Here is a 17,515-nt window from a genome sequence, read left to right on the forward strand (position 1 = left end):
GAGCTGGATTTGGGGCTCAAACTCCCAGACCCCAAGATCATGATCTGAGCTGAGGTCTGAGTTGAAGTCAGACACTTAACCGACTGAGCCACCCAGGCGCCCCAGAGCAGCATGATTTATAAGAGCTAAAACGCAGAAGTAACCCAAAGGGCCAATAATGGATGAATGGATAAACAGAATGTGATATATACATACAAAGGGATATTCTTCAGCCTCAAAAAAAAGGGGGGGTTCTGACACACGCTGCAACATTTGAACCTTGAGAACATTACACTAAATGAAATAAGCCAGTCACACAAAGACAAATACTGTGCGATTCCCCTTATATGAGATTCTTAGAGTAGTCCAAATCTTAGAAAGTAGAATAATGGCTGCCAGAGGTTAGGAAGAGGAGGAATGGTGAGTTTTTGTTTAATGGGTATAGAGTTTCAGTCTTTAAGATGAAAAGAGTTCTGGAGATGGATGATGATGATGGTTGCATTGCATTATGAATGCATTTAATACCACTGAATTGTACACTTAAAAATGGTTAAGATGGGGGGGCGGTGTTCCTGGTTGACTCAGAACGCTGAGCATTGGACTTTTGATTTTGGGTCAGGTCATGATCCCAGGGCTGTGGTGATCGAGCCCTGCCTCCAGCTCTGTGCTGAGTGTGAAGCTTCTCTCTCTGCCCACATCCGTCTCCCCCACTAGCACTGTCTCTAAAATAAAGTTTTTTAATGGTTAAGATGGTAAATTTTATGTTGTGTATATTTTACCATCATTTTAAAGATTGGGGGAAAATGAAATAAAGAATTTCAGACAGTGGGGAAGAAAATATTTCAAAAGTTCTGTACTGGGGCACCTGGGTGGCTCAGTTGGTTAAGCGTCTGACTTCAGCTCAGGTCATGATCTCACAGTCCATGAGTTCGAGCCCCGCGTCGGGTTCTGTGCTGACAGCTCAGAGCTTGGAGCCTACTTCGGATTCTGTGACTCCTCTCTCTGCCCCTCTGCCTCTCACGCTCTATCTCTCTCTCAAAAATAAATAAACATTTAAACAAACATTAAAAAAAAAAAGTTCTGTACTTCCCCCACTCCTTAAATCACATGAGAAGCAACTATGTGCTGTGTCTAAAATAGCTACTGTTTATTAGTGCCAGTATATACAGGCATTCCCTTTATACATTACAGTCCATCCCACAGAAATGCTGCAAGGTAGGTCTTAGGTAATGTTTCCATGTTTCAGATTTCTCTGTTGGCTGAGGCTCAGAGAAGTTAAGGAGCTTGTTCAAAGTTACGCAGCAGGCAAAAAGTAGAGACAGAACTAAATCCAGTTCAGCCTGATTCCAAGTCCTTGTTCTTTTTTGCAGCATCAGACTTCCTCTCTTCCCCACATTCCTTGAGATTTTAGGAACTTCATGTGAGAGACACACTTCCTGTGGGCATGAGCAATGTGACTTCAAATGTTGTCTTGAGCAAGATTACTATGACTGAGTTGCTGTTACCCTTAGAAGGAAAAGAAACTCTGAGGGTCTGAATAACTTAAAATGCCACCATTCTTATGGGAAGAGAAAAGAACTAAACCCATTTGATCCTAAAAGATTTTCAAAAAAGATAACTGTTACGGAGAAACATTAGGCTTGAGAGTTTGACATTCATCCCTGGCAGAATTCCAGAATAGATCATTAACAAGAGAGCTCTGAGTTGATTGCAGATTCACATAAACCAGTGGTGCTCTGCTACCTAAAAAGAAAAGGTACCTTTGACTCCCTTAATTCAAGAATGGTGTAGAACAGCTGTGCAGTGATGACTCCCCCTATTTTGAAATACTCATATAAAGAGCCAGGATTTAATAACAAACTAGATAAGGTAGACCCAAAACTGTTTTCCTATGATGTACGGTTTAAGAAAATGGCGATATTTAGCCTGGAAAAGTAAGACCTTGGGCGGGGGGGGGGGGGGGAGACATAAAGGCTGAATTTCAATATTAGAAGGAATATGAAAGAGGAATTCTGTTTACCGAACAGAACTGTGTACAGCCACACACCCAGAACTAGGAGGAGTAGGTGGTATTTCCACGGAAAAGCCGAATTCAGCTCAATATGAGGAATTCGGGATGGCAGCATTTCACGTATACAGAATTATAGTTTGAGAGTTAGACATGACATCAAATTGCAATCCCACCACTTTCTTGATGAATGCTATTAGTCAGATTCTACAACCTCTGAGCCTTTTCCGTAAAATGGAAATAGTACTTCCCACCTCCCAGCGTTGCTTAGGATTAAATAACACTAATCAAGACCTTAAGAGAATTCCTAGTGCTGGGGTAAGCACTCAATAATATGTAGCTTATATTATTAGAATTAATTTTTTCATCATTAAAGTTATTATACACAGAACAGGACACTTTAGGAGGGAGTAAGTAGCTGAATTTTTGCCTCTTCATAGACACCCAACCGAAGGTCTCAGGAGGAATTGCCCTCTTCCCTGTGCTCCCACAGCGGTCTTAGCAAAAGTATTATGATATTGTTGAGCTGGGTTTCTTACATGACAATTCTCCAGAGCCCTGCACAGTGCCTGGCTCAGCAAAACTGTTATATACACACAGGCTCCCGCATTCTGAAGTGGAGTACAATAGACTGGTTGCCTTTCCTCTTTACCTCTGATTAGGAGGATATGTGAATATTCAGAGTAAAGAAGGAAAAAAAATCATCTTTTGGTAGTTCTATTCCTGATTTGATAGGGAAAAGCACAAAAGAGTTAAAAAACAAACAAACAAACAAAAAAAGCACAACCAACCAAAACCTCACAAATCTGATGTGAAGAGATGAAGGAAGGAAAGCTTGATCACCTGCCCTTTCCGTCAGGTAGGACATTTCATTAATTCACTTAATCATTTATTCAACAAATATTGCTTGACAACTGTATGCCAGGGACTGTACTGGGCATTGAGTAAAGGGTGGTGAACAACACGAGGCGGCAAGGTTTCTGCCCTTACAGGAGGTTAGAAAACACAAGACATTAATGACAATAAAGTGGGGTAAACGTTATGGGAGACTGAATTTCCGTATGAACAGAGTTGGGGACAGCGAGATACTTGAAGTCAGAACTAAACAGTTTGTCTCGAAGAATAAGCGTGGTTTTTTGCCTTTCTCGGTGTCTTGGGAGGTGGCTGGGTGAGGAGTGCTCACGGAGATAAGGGGGTTCTGCACTAGAGCTCTGGCTTGGCGCAGCCAACGAAAAATTTCGAGAAGTCAGGAGGCCCTGATGAGGAAACTACCTGGGGAACCTAACCTAGTCTAAAGAATCAGGCAAGACTTTGAAGGGGAAGTAATTTATAAACACTGAGAAGTAGGAGCCTTACAGAGATTTGGGGCAGAAATTGAGGATTACAGAGATTATTGGCGATTTAAGGTCTGGTGAGAAACCTCTTTAGATTCAAAAATGTCAAGGATTCAGGTGAACTGTCCAGAAGTGGTTGATTTTTCGTACCAAGCATCATGGGGCTTGCTCGTAAAACCATACGTTCTAATTCCCTAGGTCGCAACGTTCTAAACTAGAGCCTGTAGAGCGCTTGTTAAAAAACTAAAACTCCCCGAACCCCGCGCACACTCCGCGGGGCGGTGTAGGACGCGCGCAGTACTTTGGGTCTTGTAGTCTGGGATGGACTCCAAGTCCCACAGTACTGTGCGGAGGGTCGTCGCGCCTGCGCAGTGTGGGCGGCGGGTAGCGCCGAGTGCGAGGCTCTTTTGTTCGTCCGAGGGGAGGGCCGTTGGCCGGGGCCTGCGGTACGCCGCTTCAGTGAGGGGCTCGACTGCGGCCACCGGCTTGTTGCTTTTCTGGGCGCCACTCCCCCGGCCGGCCCGACGCGACGCGCCATTAGCGCGGCACCGATTCCTCTCGGGCTCTTTGGCGCTGCTCTGAGGTGAAGAGCCCGCTAAAGGAGGGGAAGCGGGGAGCGGGGGGGAGGTGCTCGGCGGCGGCGGCGGCAGCGGCGGCGGTAGCGGTAGCCCTGGGTGAGGGGCCGCGCTTGCGGCCGAGGTCGGGAGCTAGGAACGCGCCGGGTCCCGACCCCTTCCCGCGCGAAGCTCTCCGCCGGGTGCGGGGGTCGGGCGCCGGGCGCCGGGCGCGAGAAGGATGGAGAGGGCGGGGCGGGCGGCGTATCCTGAGCTGGAGATAGAAGCGATTCGGGGTGGGCCGAGCACTGGCGGGTCTCTCCTCAGGGCCTGGGTAGACCAACAAGACAATGCTACGTGGTTGGGTGCGCGGCTGCTGGGTTGGGCTGGGGAGGAAACACTTGAGTAAATTGGGAAGGGGACAGGCTGGGCAACCTTGATGCTTGGACATGAGTGGAGAGGGTTGACGGCTGCGAGACCTTCGGTTTCGAACGCAGTCTGAGAATATCGGGTCTGGCTGGGGCCGTCAGAGGCATTTCGCTCGCCGGGCTAAGGAGAAGTAACTTCGAGGAAATTGGAGAGGGGGCTGGGCAGCCCAAGGTGTGCTTCTTGGGGAGATCATCTGCTGGATAACCTGGAGTGGGGGCTAGGAGAGGGAGGGGCGGTGAGGTGCCTGGCTTGGATCTGGAAGGGGAGGAGCTGTTAGGGTAAATAGGGCGGAGGCCCCGGGAGTATTTCAGTTAGGTGTGAAAGGGGCCGCCTTGCTTCCCGATGGGTCCTCCTCGCTTCCCGATGGGTCCTCCTCACGCGGTCGGGGAGGCTGTTAAAAAGAATGTGTGCAGAAAGGATGAAAACAAGATTTCTCCTCTTGTCTAGGCTTTCAGCTATCTTTACTCTTTTGATTCCTTTCAGGGAGTTAATATACCAAGTGTAGCGCTTCTGCTTTGATTTCACGATTAGTTCCATAAGTTTTTATCTGGGATCGTTACTGGTCGCAAAGGGCAGTGAAATCATAGAAATGTGTAGATGAGTTCACATGTAAGGAATTAAGTTAGTGAGAGAGTGTGAAATGATGTGGGAAGTGGGGAGACAACGAGGAAAAGTTTGTGAGATTGTGAGATTTGTTTCATAGGCTCTTGTGATTTTTAGCCAGCCTTTCTTTGTTGTTGGAAAATTTGAATACAAAATGAGCAATACTTCTTCAGAGCTTCAAATGAAGATTTTTCATGGACGGCTTTATTTGCGGACTTGTATTGGTTTAGCTCAATTGAGGTGGAGTTTACAAAAGGTCAGTTGTACTGGAAACTGGTCAGGGGTAGGATAGCCTCCTCAGTTGTATTAAGAATCATGCTACCAGTTTAGAATAGCTCTGAAAAGGTCCAGTGTTTTGGAATAGAAGCATGAATACATTTGGAAAATTAGTACCTGTGTTCCTCCCTAGGTGCTTGCAGACATTTATATTGTAAGTAGTATTGTTAAAGGGCAACTTGTTGGAACTGGTAGCACCTTACTAAAGCTTTAGGGCAGGTTCAGGGTCTTCATTTCCAATTTTCCTTTTGGTGCCATTTTTCTTCATTGATTGGCTGCTGTAGCCTGAATTGTTTTTCATTAAAGATGTAAATAGTGTGTAGCCTGGTGCTTCTAGCTTCTTGATTGAAAGGGACCAAGTAAGAATACCTTAGACTTCTGCATTTTTGACTGGAAGATACTGGTAATTGTCTAACCAAACCTCTAAAAAGAAGCTACCGTTATATAAGAGCACTTGGGCTGATTCATTTGGAAGAGCATGTGACTTTTGATCTTAGGGTCGTGAGTTTGAACCCCGCACTGGGCGTAGAGATTACTTAAAAACAAATAAATAAGCTTAAAAAAATAAAAAGCAACTATTATACCTTGTGCCCATTTTAGGGACCAGGAAAGTGTTTCTTTTTCACTTCATACCGTTTAAAAAGAATTGATTCACTTTTGTCATTCTCTAGTAGTTTATCCATCAGAATCTCACCTTTTTTTATATACTATCTCTGGTAGTATAACAGATTTTGCATTAGGCTTGACAGATTTTCACTTCATAGGTTATTTCTCTGAAGAGTTTTGGGAGCAAAATGCTAATGGCTAGTATGTGGGCTCACATAGAATGGGGCTACGCTTCTTGTTCATCTAAATGTAGGTAGTTTATAGATTGTTGAGTATATGGCTTTGAGATCCTTTCTTAGAATTCCATGTGTTAGCAGAATGAATTAATGTGCATTTATATAATTAGTTTTCCTGTCTTTGATCAATAACATTGGGCAGAGTATAACTGTTGTCCTTGGCATGTTTGTCTTAACAGTTAATTTTTTTTTTAAGTTTTATTTATTTTGAGAGAGAGAATCCCAAACAGGCTCTGCATTAGCATAGAGCCCGACTTGGGGCTTGAACTCATGAACCGTGAGATCATGACCTGAACCAAAATGGAGAGTCGGATGCTTAACCAACTAAGCCACCCAGGCGCCCCTGTCTTATTAGTTTTTATGTACTCAGCTTGGTGTGCAGATTGTGCAAGTGACCATTTTAAATACCTTAGGTGAGGACCTGGAGAGGCCCCAGGTTCTGGATTTTAACAGCAAGCTATATAATTTGAATATTTTGTTTTAGAAGTATCTTGAAAAATCTTTTGGGGTCTTTGCATAAATTTAAATAAATAGTATTTCCAGGGGCACCTGGATGGCTCAGTCGGTTAAGCCTCCAACTCTTGGTATCAGCTCAGGTCATGATCTCACAATTGGTGAGTTTGAGCCCCACATCGGGCTCTGCGCTGATAGTGCAGCTTGGCATTCTGCTTGGATTCTCTCTCTGCCCCTCCCCCACTCAAGCTCTCTCTCTCTCTCTCTCTCTCTCTCTAAATAAATAAATAAACAAACAAACAAACAAACTTAAAAACAATTGTATTTCCAGATAGTGATGTCTACTGAAAAAGTGAATAGCCTCTCCCAAAATTGGAAAAGTTATTCAAATATGGGCAAAATTCAGATCCTGTTAGTATTTGAATTGAATAATTTGTGTTAAATCTTTACTGCTTTCAGCTTTTATGATTTTTTGTAAAGTTTATTTATTTACTTAGAGAGAGAGAGAGAAAGAAACCGTGTGCACACGAGCAGGGGAGCAGAAAAGAGAATCCCAAGCAGGCTCCAGACTGCCAGCATGGACATCAATTCAGGGCTCATTCCCGGGAACCATGAGATCATGACGTGAGCCGAAATCAAGAGTTGGACACTCAACTGACTGAGCCACCCAGGCGCCCACTTTTACGATTTGCTGACCAAGGGGGGGTAACCTAATTTGTCTGTGAAATTGTGCCTTTCTCTTTAATAATAGCTAACACATTGAGAGCCTAACAGAACTGTGGTATTTGAGAGGTTAGTGTCAATAATCTGGTTTTGTTTTGTTATCTGTGAATGCTTTGGTCTCTGCTTTTAGTTCCATCTTAGCTGGGACTCCTGCGTGGCTCAGTCGGTTGAACAGAGCCTGCTTGGGATTCTCTCTCTCTGTCCCTCCCCCCTCCAAAATAAATAAATAAACTTAAAAAAAAATTTCCAACTTAGCTGTAATTCTGGTCCAGCTTTCTAATTTTATTTCATCTTAAACTAAAAGACTTGCCAGTTATCACTGTGTCCTACTAATATTTGCATATCCCTGTGGCCTCTTAACCCAAAGCTGTATCTGTAGTTTCATCCCCATCAGCCTCCTGAAAGGGGATAGCCAACTTTCTGATAGAGCTCAGATAAAATTTTAATTTGATTAGCACACCAGTATTCTAGTCCTAGATCCTGGAATTCAAGGGCAGCTATTCCTTTAAAAATGAAACTCCTGCTACTGGGTTTGTGGCACAAGTTGTTTTCTGCTCAGTAAAGTTTTCCATCTGGAAAGCATTTACCTCCCAAACAGTCATAGCTAACAAACAGACTAACAGCAGTTTAGAAACATGAGTCAGGAGGACTACAAATTGAGTATATACTACACATGCCTTCACCTGCCTTTTAATGACTGGTATGTAGTTGCTAATGCTCAACAAAGGTGTACTTCTTTCTTGTTTTCCATTTTGGGGTTGCAGATCAGATTTTACTGATTATTCCCTAAAATGCTGACAGCTTTAGACTTCTCTTCCCTGATTTTTGGTTGGCATCTGAGACATATATCCTTCCTGCCCATACAGGGTTCAACGTGTTACACAGGGCCCAGACCTATCTTTGATTGAGTGTCTGAATAAAAACAGAAAGAGGGGTGCCTGTGTGGCTCAGTTGGTTGAGCATCCAACTCTTGATTGTGGCTCAGGTCATGAGCCCAGTGTTGTGGGATGCTCAGCATGGAGCCTGCTTAGGATTTTCTCTCTCTCTCCCTCTCTCCTCCCATCCTGTCCTCCCCTTGTCACGGCTCTGTCTAAATTTTTTTAAACATTACAAAAAGTAGAAACAATGGAAACTGAGAAAAAAGAAACAGTGGTTGGCTAGGTTGAGTAGGCTTCATGGAAGTAAGGTTGTTTAAGCCCTATCTTTAAGGATGGGTAGGATTTTGACTGCTGGTGTTGGGCAGGATCACTTAATAATGAGCAGAGCCTTTTGTGGAGACGGTGTGCAGTTTATAGTTTTGACAGGAGTGTAGGTTTTGTGAGGGAGTAGAAGTACGGAACGGTTGGAATGAAAGGGTGTTAGGTGTTGCGCTGAGGAGTTTGGTCTTTGTTTTAAGGAGAAGGGGCCTTGTAGAAAATTTTTTAGTGGTTACCTTTACTATTTAGTCTACTCTGCCCAAACTGGTTTACACACCATCTACCTCAGACATACCTCATTGCTTTTGTTCACCACCGTTCCTTAAGCCAAATTGCCCTCCTCAATCCACCTTTTCAAATACTCTTGGAGCTTGGCTTCAATCCCAACTTTTTAAACTCTTTCCTGATCACCCTAGTCATTCATTCTTCCAAGCCTCTATGGTGCTTTTGTGGCTACTTATTTTTGTTTAATTTTCTTTTGCTAATTATTATATACTCTTACATTTCTCTTGTTGAAATGAAGTTCACCTTGCATTGTTTTCTTGTATTTATATTTCAGGCCTGGCTCTGGGGACTTTGGGAAATTTTCTTTGCTTCATAAGCCTCAGTTTTCTCATTTGTGAAGTGGGTTTAATAGAGTTGATGTGAGGATTGAATGCCTTTATATGCATTGTTTTAAGTATTCAGTAAATTTTAGCTGTTATTATGTTGTTATTACTCACCACTAAGGGATTCTCAAAAGCCTGTGATTCTTGTGTGTCTGCATATCCCACTGGCCTGAACAAATAGCTCCATTTGCCTGGGTCTGAGAGGGTTCCTGCAATGTGGACCTCTCAGTGCTTTCGCCAGTGAGTTGGTCACCCTATATTCCACTCTGGCTTTTAGTAAATTGTTATTGGTTTTATTTTATTTAATTTTATTTATTTTTTAATAGATAGTGTTAAATGCTGGGAGAGTTGTAGTTAGAAACTTTTATAGTTATTAATGCCTAGGTCTTAAACCTAAGCTAGAAGCAAAAGAGGCAATAGGAAAATAATGGAAAAAGGGGCTAGATGAGAGAAGGAGTGATGTGGGGAGTGATATGCACAATAATTACCTCATCCTTACTGGCCATTTCCTCAGCCTCTCTTTCTAACTGGCCACATTTCTGTTCCTCAGATAAAGCAACCTCTTCTCACTTTAGGACTTGGAACCAACTATTCCCTACACATGGTGTGTTTTTCTGATGTTTGCTGAGTTGTCTCCTTTATAGCAATTATCACAATATCTTCTTGCTTATTGTCCGTGCCCTCCTCTGCCTGCACATGCATGTATTCACACACCCCCCACTCATGCTCACTCATGGCACTCGTCCACACTAGAAAATAAATTCTAAATGTTTGAACAAATATCTGGGCATTGTGGCCCAGTCAGTATAACACATAAAATTAACTATCACAAGTATATGTATATGTATATGTATATGTATATGTATATGTGTGTGTGCATGTGTGTATGTGTATATACATATACACACACATACACATATATATACATATATATACGTGTATATATATATACACACATACACACATATATATACACATACACGCGCGCACACATTCTAAGAGACTAGGGATTTTTGTCTTTGTTGCTCACCCCCTTTGTCTAGCACCTTACCCATAATGGGTACCAAAAAGATAATTGTTAAATGATGAATACTGTAGGAGGGTGTTCATAGGAAGAATTAACCTAAACCTAGCCTGAGGCTTCGGGAAAGCTCCTGAACAGGACATTTTAGGTAAGGGAATTGGTCAAATGAAAGAATGAGGCAAAGGGCAAGGTAATTGTGATTGATAGGTTAGGTGTAGTGGTCTTCAGCTCAGATGCCCACACATAATGATATGAAGAGATCTGCATTTTATTTTTTTTTAATGCTTATTCATTTTCAAGAGAGCGCGCGCGCATGTGCGAGTGAGGGAAAGGCAGAGAGAGAGAGAAAGGGAGACAGGATCTGAAGCAGGCTCCAGGCTCTGAGCTGTCAGTGCAGAGCCCGATGTGGGGCTCAAACTCAGAAGCCACGAGATCATGACCTGAGCCGAAGTTGGACACTTAACCGACTGAGCCATCGGGCATCCTGAAACCTGCATTTTATTTTTTTTTTAATTTTTTTTTAATGTTTTATTTATTTTTGAGACAGAGAGACAGAGCATGAGCAGGGGAGGGGCAGAGAGAGAGGGAGACACAGAATCCGAAGCAGGCTCCAGGCTCTGAGCTGTCAGCACAGAGCCCGATGCGGGGCTCAAACTCACGAACCGTGAGATCATGACCTGAGCCGAAGTCGGATGCTCAACCGACTGAGCCACCCAGGCGTCCCCCTGAAACCTGCATTTTAAATGAGGGGCTAGTGTTGGGAATAAATCTGGTCAGGAGTTACCCAAACAAGAGATGATGATGGCTTGCAAATAGGATGATAGTAGTAGTAGGGCTTGAAAAATGTATGGATTGAAAGATATTTAAGATACATACTCAATAGGATTTAATAAGAGGCTATATATGGAAGATGAGTGGAATGAAATCAAGGATGATTGTCATTTTTGTCTTGAACTCAATAAATGTGCTATGAATACTTAGACCATTGTTCATTTAATTGGATGGCTGCCTTTTTTAAAAAGTTAGTATGTAAAAACAGTCTGTGGGGCATGTGGGCGGCTCAATTGGTTAAACACCCGACTTTGGCTCAGGTTGTGATCTCTTGGTTTGTGGGTTCGAGCCCCACGTCGGGCTCTGTGCTGACAGCTCAGACCTGGAGCCTCCTTTGGATTGTGTGTGTGTCTCTCTCTCTTCCCCTCCCCTGCTTGTGCTCTGTCTCTATCTCTGTCTCTCTCGAAAATAAACATTAAAAAAAAAAAGAAAACTGAGCCTGAAATCTCAACTTTTAAAGTTTGTTATAAAACTTTACTATTTGGATCATCAAAACTGATTTTTGGTATTTACATTGATCTTCAGAAATCTTAAAATTATTTTCACAAATAAACCATTTTGTTGACATTTTCCATTGTATTTAGAACTTCCTTTCTCACCTCTCTCATCTGTCTTCATAGGAAGATAAATTCCTTTTGCCATTTTCTTGTATAGGCCAGGTAAAAGGAAGAGCAGAAGAAATTCCTACACTTAAGATATATGAAATGTGATTTTTCAGTCTCTGGCAGCTCTTCTGTCTTGGTTTTCTAGAAATGAGATCTTGGTTTCTCTTTTTCGTAATTATTGGTTCCAGCCAGACCTGGGTCCTTCTTGAGTGTGTTCTGGAGTTGCTCTCTGGTTTTAAAAACTTAGGCATGAATTTCAGCTATACACCCGATGGAAGTGCTGTTTTCTTATTGAGTCTTAATATTTTGGGCTTCCGAAAGCTATCTTTAAACTTGAAGCAGTAATCTAATGAAGTAGAACATATATGCAAATATATAAATAGATTTAATCCTAGAAGGTCATAAAAGCTCACCTCAAAGGCATCAATGCCATGAGGGTTGTTATACTATTTTGCTTATTAGGAAACTGAGCAAATATATATAACTACCTAGAGGCATAAAGTTGTTTTGAGAGGTAGGGACAGGAAAGGGACTTTTCTGGTGCTCATACTAGCTTTCTTTTGGTGGAAGGAACTATATAAGGATCCTGGATCCTTCAAGCAGTGTTCTTCCAATTGCTAGTACCAAAAAAAAAAAAAAAAAAAGATCTAGATTGAATGATGTTGAATGTGATACAGAGATCATTTTGTTTTCATGAACATTGGTTAGTTTATTGTTCCAGTCTTAATTCTCAAATGGATGGAGAAAGTAAAATGTTCACCTGCCTTTTAGCTAACTCTGAGAATTGATTTATATCTGTAATTGTGTGATTTCACCTGAGGAATGTAGTTTCTGCCAATCCTCTTCTAGCAATGGCTTTTATCCAAGGATATGCATCAAATCACCTAAGGAGCTTTTTATTTTATTTATCTATTTTTAAGCAAACTACACCCAGCTTGAACTCATGACCCTAAGATCTAGAGTCATACAGATCTGCTAAGGAGGTTTTAAAGATGCAGATGCCATGTTCAAAGAACACTGTAATAATAGAAAATTGGCAACAACCCAAATTTTCATCACTTGGTAAATGGTTAGATATGATGTGTCCATACAATATGGAATACTATGCAGCTTGTTAAGAATGGAGATCTTTGGGGCACCTGGGTGGCGCTCAGTTGGTTGAGCATCTGACTTTGGCTCAGGTCAGGATCTTGCGGTTTATGGGTTCAAGCCCCATGTCAGGCTTTGCGCTGACAACATAGAGCCTGCTTTGAATTCTCCAGTCTCCCTCTCTCTCTGCCCCTCCCCCACTAGCACTCAATCTCAAAACAAATAAACATTACAAAAATTTTTTTAATGGAGATCTTTATGGAACAGTGTCAAAGATATAGTACGTTTTATTAAAAAGCAAGTTGTAGAATTATAATATCTATTTTCACTTAATATATATCTGTGTTTATGTATAGAAACATAAACAGGCTAGGCCGCCTGGGTGGCTTAGTCCGATAAGCATCCAACTTCAGCTCAGGTCACGATCTTGCAATTCATGGGTTCGAGCCCCATGCCAGGCTCTGCACTGAGAGCTCAGAGCCTGGAGCCTCCTTCAGATTCTGTGTCTCCCTCTCTGCCCCTCCCCCGCTCATGCTCTGTCTCTCTCTCAAAAATAAATAAACACTAAAAAAAACATAAATAGGCTGACAGGTTTTGGGCCAAGGAATTGTAATTTCCTACATTAAATATTTTTGTAATTGAATATGAATACATTATATTATGGTTAGTATGTGTGTGTGTGTATGTGTGTGTGTATATATATATATATATATACACACACCGTACTTTCTATGTCATTGGATCTGGGTATCTGTATTTTTAAACTCCCTAGGTCATTCTGATTCTTATGAGTGAAAACTCTCTATTCAAAGTCTGCTTTCCTATGAATTCTTCCTTAGTAAAGGTGGTCACCTCACCAGACCAACATTCTGAATGCTTTTTCTTAACATTTAGCTAAAAGCCCTACTGCTTTGGTTTCAGAGGTCTGTGGTTGTTACCTTGTACTGACACCTGGAATTTGATCTTTCAAGCTGGCAAGAAATCAGTACCAGCTACTCAAAAACAAAATAAAATGCCTTGTATCTGATACTATACTGCCTTCTGCTTTCAAGTAGCATTGTTCCTGTTTTCTAGCTTCTAACTGCCTTAGTGGAGGATGTGTGGGTTTTTTTCTCTTGAAAGAGCTATGAGTTCATGACTCTTGCTTCAGATTTACATCATTCCTGGATTCATTGGGACACTATAAATTTTGGTTTCTTAAAATTGGCATTTTCTCCGTGCTGTCTTCAGCCTACTTGGTAGGTGTTTAACTTCACAAAATCTGCACCATCTAGCACTTGTTGATTTGAAAGATTCCAAAGACTTGCCGGGGCCCTAACAACCAATGCTTTGTCACTGCCTCCTGATTTAATTAACAATGAATACCTTTGTATTGCAGTAACCAATTAGGAATCATTGGTTTTTTTAACAGCCATACCTTACAAGGTCTTTTCTTTTTTTTTTTTTCCTCTTTTTTTTTTTAATTTTATTTTTTATTTTTTTAAATTTACATCCAAATTAGTTAGCATATAGTACAACAGTGATTTCAGGAGTAGATTCCTTAATGCCCCTTACCCCCTTTAGCCCATCCCCCCCTCCCACACCCCCTCCAGTAACCCTCAGTTTGTTTTCCATATTTATGAGTCTCTTCTGTTTTGTCCCCCTCCCTGTTTTTACATTATTTTTGTTTCCCTTCTCTTATATTCATGTGTTTTGTCTCTTAAAGTCCTCATATGAGTGAAGTCATATTTTTGTCTTTCTCTGACTAATTTCACTTAGCATAATATCTTCCAGTTCCATCCACGTAGTTGCAAATGGCAATATGTCGTTCTTTTTGATTGCCGAATAATTACTCCATTGTATATATATATATACCACATTTTCTTTATCCATTCATCCATCGATGGACATTTGGGCTCCTTCCATACTTTGGCTATTGTTGATGGTGCTGCTATAAACATGGGGGGGCACATGTCCCTTCGAAACAGCACACCTGTATCCCTTGGATAAATGCCTAGTAGTGCTATTGCTGGGTCGTAGGGTAGTTCTATTTTTAGTTCTTTGAGGCACCTCCGTACTGTTTTCCAGAGTGGCTGTACCAGCTTGCATTCCCAACAAGGTCTTTTCAAAAGAGAATCATTATCAGTCACTTCCTTATTTACTGATGACAAACTGTAGGAAGGATCCACTTAAAGAGACCTCTGTCCTTTTCTTGTACAGGCCAAAGGGAAGACTTCCTACAGATACGTGGCTAGCTCCTAGTTGTGTGTGTGCAGCAGGGCCCTTAGCTCACTCAGCCTTGCTGTCCTTACTGAGGTGCTTGCTCTGTTAATTATGTGACCTTAGGTGATTTATTTCTTGTAATCTGTTATCTATGAGGTGTCGATAACATCTCAGTGGTTTGTTTCACGGGATGGTTTTGAAGGATCAAATGATGTAACGTGAGGTAGCACTTTGTAAACTCTAAAGTTCGATACAAGTGTATTATTTTTTTTAGGCATCTTAAAATGTGGCAGACTCAGTAAATATTTAGATAAAAGTTATAGCAGCTTAGTTAACTCTAGTTTGTTGGGGTTTTTTTTCTTTTTACTGTTGATTTTTGAGAGAGAGGGAGAGGTAAAGCATGGGGGAAGGGGCAGAGAGAGGAGGGGAGGGACAGAGGACCCGAAGTAAAGCAGGCTCTGTGCTGACAGCAGAGTCCGACGCAGGGATCATACTCAAACCATGGATCATGACCTGAGCTGAAGTCAGACGCTCAACCTACTGAGCCACCCAGGCACCCCAACTCTAGGTTTTTTATCTGCAACATCATGATAAGCCTTAAGAAGACCTGTCTAAACATTAAGATTTGAGTTAATCAGGAACTTTTCACCCTGTGTACACCTCTTCGATGTTTTGTCATAAATAGTTCTGACATAAATGTTCTATGATCATGACCATGTTCATAGGCCATGTTCTATAACTGATGCCATGATTTGGTTGCCAGGATGCCTGGGGGGGGGGGGGGAGTGGCAAGTTGTGTTGATGAAAGGCATTTTTCCATTGTGCTACTACACTGATTTGAGTTACTTTGAAATTTCCTTGCCAAGCAATTCTGATTGAGAGTCCTCAATTCCAGATATCCCTGCTAGTGTTTGGAGACTGTCATATTCAGGGAGGATTTCTCTTGAAATAATCCTTTTGGAAACCATAGGAGAATTGACTCGTAATATTTAAGAGGGCTCTTGGCTCCTCTGAAGGTGATAGATTCTATAGGAAGAGTGGGTTGCATTTTTAATCAACTTCTACATTGATTTTAACAAACTGCTTATTCAGGCCCCCATAGAACTACCTATAAATAAGAGAAAAACTCAAATTGGGAAGCCTGGCTGAGAATCTCTAATATAAAGAATCTGGTACCTGAGGTAGATGCTGGGATGAGCCAGTTAAGAAAGCTCAGAGAGGGGCGCCTGAGTGGCTCAGTCAGCGTCTGACTTCGGCTCAGGTCATGATCTCGCGGTTCGGGAGTTCGAGCCCGCGTCGGGCTCTGGGCTGACAGCTCAGAGCCTGGAGCCTGCTTCGGATTCTGTGTCTCCCTCTCTGCCCCTCTCCCGCTTGCGCGCGCGCTCTCTCTCTCTCTCTCTCTCTCAAAAATAAATAAACATTAAAAAAAAGATTTAAAAAAAAAAAGCTCAGAGAAGGGCATCTCGTTGGCTCAGTTTGTTGAGCTTCTGACTCTTGATTTCAGCTCAGGTCATGATCCCAAGGTCTTTGGGATGGAGCGCCACCTTGGGCTTGGAGCCTGCTTGAAATTCTCTCTCTCCCTGTCTCCCTGCCTCTCTCTCCCTGCCTCTCTCTCCCTGCCTCTCTCTCCCTGCCTCTCTCTCCCTCTCCCCCTTCCCCACTCACACTCACTCTCTCCTTAAAAAAGGCTCAGAGAGAAGTGGGAGTCTGTTTATTCTTCACTTTTTTGAGTTCTTCTTTTTTATTTTTTTTTAAAGCTTCTTTATTTATATTGAGAGAGGGGTGGGGAGGGAGTGAGAATCCCCAGCAGGCTCCATGCCTTCAGTGCAGAGTCTAATGCTGGGCATAAGCACACACTGTGAGATCATGACCTGTGCTGAAATCAAGAGTTGGCCACTTAGTCAACTCAGCTACCCAGGCACCCCTTGAGTTGTTAAGACAGTGAGTTAAGCTAGTTAAACTGTTCTGTTCTATGACTCTTCCTCCTTGGGACCATGCTAATGATACAGGGAGAAGAGGCCTACAGTAGCCAGAGATAAACCAGAAGCTGTCCTGATCCTTTTGGTTCATAGTAAGACAATCGGATGGGCAGTATTCAGTGCTGTTTCTTTTTGTAAGACAAGTATAACTATTAATGTGGATAACACGGGGCTTTAAATAACTCAGGATTCTGAAGCCTTAGTGATAGAATGCCTTTCCTTTACTTTCTTAAATTTAATTACTTGGTAGAGAAGTTATTAGGGAACAATTACTGTTTTGCATGGTCTATAACCCATTATTTTCCTTCCATCAGTTGAGAAAGGGAGTATCTTCCAATGTCCAAGACCAAATTAATGCAGGGAGTTATGGTAATCTTTGTTATCTAAAGGTGATGGTCAGTTTATTTTTCTCTGCATGTTAACCAAAGACTGACAGTGAATCCTGCTTTACCTCTTCAACTCACAGTGGAAGAAAGCAAGGAATAGAGAGCATTTATTCTTGGAAGGAAACACAATCCAGAAGGGAAATTAGATTTTTCTTTCCTCATAAAATAACACTTGCCATATAGCAGTCAGAAATTTGAAAACCTGAAAGCATCTCCCTCCAGAAAGAAGTACACACAGCCTCTGAATCAAAGGCACATGAAGCTAACTGCAATCCACTGATAAGTTGGTTCAGTAAAAGAAGGAAGGGAAAACGTGTGGCATTTTCTCTAAAAGATAGAGGGACTGGGTGGGGGGTGAAGGAAAGCAAAGCAGATTCTTCAGTATGTAAATGGA

At 42.0% G+C, this 17,515-nt stretch overlaps 1 protein-coding gene across 3 annotated transcripts in view; it reads left to right on the top strand.

The window, feature by feature from the left end:
- The window catches only part of CBX1 (chromobox 1), a 30,126-nt gene that overhangs the window by 5,144 nt on the left and 7,467 nt on the right, over positions 1–17,515 (top strand). The window contains exon 1 of one of the 3 annotated variants that reach the window (XM_042916057.1): positions 3,626–3,904. The exons of the other annotated variants lie outside the window; for them this stretch is intronic. The gene's annotated coding sequence lies outside the window, so the exon portion shown is untranslated. Of the gene's footprint in view, positions 1–3,625; positions 3,905–17,515 lie in introns of those variants that run through there. 3 annotated transcript variants of the gene reach the window in all.

The sequence above is a fragment of the Panthera leo genome, chromosome E1 (assembly GCF_018350215.1).
Source record: "Panthera leo isolate Ple1 chromosome E1, P.leo_Ple1_pat1.1, whole genome shotgun sequence".
NCBI classification, from domain to species: domain Eukaryota; kingdom Metazoa; phylum Chordata; class Mammalia; order Carnivora; family Felidae; genus Panthera; species Panthera leo.